The sequence below is a fragment of the Glandiceps talaboti genome, chromosome 18 (genome assembly GCF_964340395.1).
Source record: "Glandiceps talaboti chromosome 18, keGlaTala1.1, whole genome shotgun sequence".
In the NCBI taxonomy this organism is placed as follows: domain Eukaryota; kingdom Metazoa; phylum Hemichordata; class Enteropneusta; family Spengelidae; genus Glandiceps; species Glandiceps talaboti.
This window is the reverse complement of record NC_135566.1, coordinates 3604170-3608111: the sequence shown is the minus strand read 5'-3', so window position 1 is coordinate 3608111 and position 3942 is coordinate 3604170.

The window sequence follows — 3942 nt, the reverse complement described above, 5'->3', positions numbered from 1 at the left end:
AAGGCGAAATTGGGGTACATTCGACTGCAAAAACGACTTATTGCGTAATAGTTGAAAAATGTCACTTTCTTTGTATTATCAATGGTAACAGGTGTTTAGGGCCCAAGTAAAGCATATTTTATGAGTTGTTAATGGTAAAACATTACATTTAGAAGAGTTTCGATGATTTATGAAAAATATAGATTTGGAATAATAACGGAAAATCCATTTTTATCATAAATTCCAAATTTCGTTCACATCCGATCGCACAGGGGAGAATCTTGATATATTATTTGATGTTGAGTACACACACACAAATATCGTCTAAAATTATGAATATTAAAAAGGATAATTTTATTGCCTGAACATTTATAATTGGCTCTCAAGCAAAAGCCAAGCCTAGCAAAACGAAGATAAACATAAGGTCACCTGTAGATGGCAGTATACAGCCCAAAAGTGCGATTTCTTCACAAAGGTCAAAAAAGGCGAAATTGGGGTACATTCGACTGCAAAAACGACTTATTGCGTAATAGTTGAAAAATGTCACTTTCTTTGTATTATCAATGGTAACAGGTGTTTAGGGCCCAAGTAAAGCATATTTTATGAGTTGTTAATGGTAAAACATTACATTTAGAAGAGTTTCGATGATTTATGAAAAATATAGATTTGGAATAATAACGGAAAATCCATTTTTATCATAAATTCCAAATTTCGTTCACATCCGATCGCACAGGGGAGAATCTTGATATATTATTTGATGTTGAGTACACACACACAAATATCGTCTAAAATTATGAATATTAAAAAGGATAATTTTATTGCCTGAACATTTATAATTGGCTCTCAAGCTAAAGCCAAGCCTAGCAAATCGAAGATAAACATAAGGTCACCTGTAGATGGCAGTATACAGCCCAAAAGTGCGATTTCTTCACAAAGGTCAAAAAAGGCGAAATTGGGGTACATTCGACTGCAAAAACGACTTATTGCGTAATAGTTGAAAAATGTCACTTTCTTTGTATTATCAATGGTAACAGGTGTTTAGGGCCCAAGTAAAGCATATTTTATGAGTTGTTAATGGTAAAACATTACATTTAGAAGAGTTTCGATGATTTATGAAAAATATAGATTTGCAATAATAACGGAAAATCCATTTTTATCATAAATTCCAAATTTCGTTCACATCTGATCGCACAGGGGAGAATCTTGATATATTATTTGATGTTGAGTACACACACACAAATATCGTCTAAAATTATGAATATTAAAAAGGATAATTTTATTGCCTGAACATTTATAATTGGCTCTCAAGCTAAAGCCAAGCCTAGCAAAACGAAGATAAACATAAGGTCACCTGTAGATGGCAGTATACAGCCCAAAAGTGCGATTTCTTCACAAAGGTCAAAAAAGGCGAAATTGGGGTACATTCGACTGCAAAAACGACTTATTGCGTAATAGTTGAAAAATGTCACTTTCTTTGTATTATCAATGGTAACAGGTGTTTAGGGCCCAAGTAAAGCATATTTTATGAGTTGTTAATGGTAAAACATTACATTTAGAAGAGTTTCGATGATTTATGAAAAATATAGATTTGGAATAATAACGGAAAATCCATTTTTATCATAAATTCCAAATTTCGTTCACATCCGATCGCACAGGGGAGAATCTTGATATATTATTTGATGTTGAGTACACACACACAAATATCGTCTAAAATTATGAATATTAAAAAGGATAATTTTATTGCCTGAACATTTATAATTGGCTCTCAAGCAAAAGCCAAGCCTAGCAAAACGAAGATAAACATAAGGTCACCTGTAGATGGCAGTATACAGCCCAAAAGTGCGATTTCTTCACAAAGGTCAAAAAAGGCGAAATTGGGGTACATTCGACTGCAAAAACGACTTATTGCGTAATAGTTGAAAAATGTCACTTTCTTTGTATTATCAATGGTAACAGGTGTTTAGGGCCCAAGTAAAGCATATTTTATGAGTTGTTAATGGTAAAACATTACATTTAGAAGAGTTTCGATGATTTATGAAAAATATAGATTTGGAATAATAACGGAAAATCCATTTTTATCATAAATTCCAAATTTCGTTCACATCTGATCGCACAGGGGAGAATCTTGATATATTATTTGATGTTGAGTACACACACACAAATATCGTCTAAAATTATGAATATTAAAAAGGATAATTTTATTGCCTGAACATTTATAATTGGCTCTCAAGCTAAAGTCAAGCCTAGCAAAACGAAGATAAACATAAGGTCACCTGTAGATGGCAGTATACAGCCCAAAAGTGCGATTTCTTCACAAAGGTCAAAAAAGGCGAAATTGGGGTACATTCGACTGCAAAAACGACTTATTGCGTAATAGTTGAAAAATGTCACTTTCTTTGTATTATCAATGGTAACAGGTGTTTAGGGCCCAAGTAAAGCATATTTTATGAGTTGTTAATGGTAAAACATTACATTTAGAAGAGTTTCGATGATTTATGAAAAATACAGATTTGGAATAATAACGGAAAATCCATTTTTATCATAAATTCCAAATTTCGTTCACATCCGATCGCACTTGGGAGAATCTTGATATATTATTTGATGTTGAGTACACACACACAAATATCGTCTAAAATTATGAATATTAAAAAGGATAATTTTATTGCCTGAACATTTATAATTGCCTCTCAAGCTAAAGTCAAGCCTAGCAAAACGAAGATAAACATAAGGTCACCTGTAGATGGCAGTATACAGCCCAAAAGTGCGATTTCTTCACAAAGGTCAAAAAAGGCGAAATTGGGGTACATTCGACTGCAAAAACGACTTATTGCGTAATAGTTGAAAAATGTCACTTTCTTTGTATTATCAATGGTAACAGGTGTTTAGGGCCCAAGTAAAGCATATTTTATGAGTTGTTAATGGTAAAACATTACATTTAGAAGAGTTTCGATGATTTATGAAAAATATAGATTTGCAATAATAACGGAAAATCCATTTTTATCATAAATTCCAAATTTCGTTCACATCTGATCGCACAGGGGAGAATCTTGATATATTATTTGATGTTGAGTACACACACACAAATATCGTCTAAAATTATGAATATTAAAAAGGATAATTTTATTGCCTGAACATTTAGAATTGGCTCTCAAGCTAAAGTCAAGCCTAGCAAAACGAAGATAAACATAAGGTCACCTGTAGATGGCAGTATACAGCCCAAAAGTGCGATTTCTTCACAAAGGTCAAAAAAGGCGAAATTGGGGTACATTCGACTGCAAAAACGACTTATTGCGTAATAGTTGAAAAATGTCACTTTCTTTGTATTATCAATGGTAACAGGTGTTTAGGGCCCAAGTAAAGCATATTTTATGAGTTGTTAATGGTAAAACATTACATTTAGAAGAGTTTCGATGATTTATGAAAAATATAGATTTGGAATAATAACGGAAAATCCATTTTTATCATAAATTCCAAATTTCGTTCACATCCGATCGCACAGGGGAGAATCTTGATATATTATTTGATGTTGAGTACACACACACAAATATCGTCTAAAATTATGAATATTAAAAAGGATAATTTTATTGCCTGAACATTTATAATTGGCTCTCAAGCTAAAGCCAAGCCTAGCAAAACGAAGATAAACATAAGGTCACCTGTAGATGGCAGTATACAGCCCAAAAGTGCGATTTCTTCACAAAGGTCAAAAAAGGCGAAATTGGGGTACATTCGACTGCAAAAACGACTTATTGCGTAATAGTTGAAAAATGTCACTTTCTTTGTATTATCAATGGTAACAGGTGTTTAGGGCCCAAGTAAAGCATATTTTATGAGTTGTTAATGGTAAAACATTACATTTAGAAGAGTTTCGATGATTTATGAAAAATATAGATTTGGAATAATAACGGAAAATCCATTTTTATCATAAATTCCAAATTTCGTTCACATCTGATCGCACAGGGG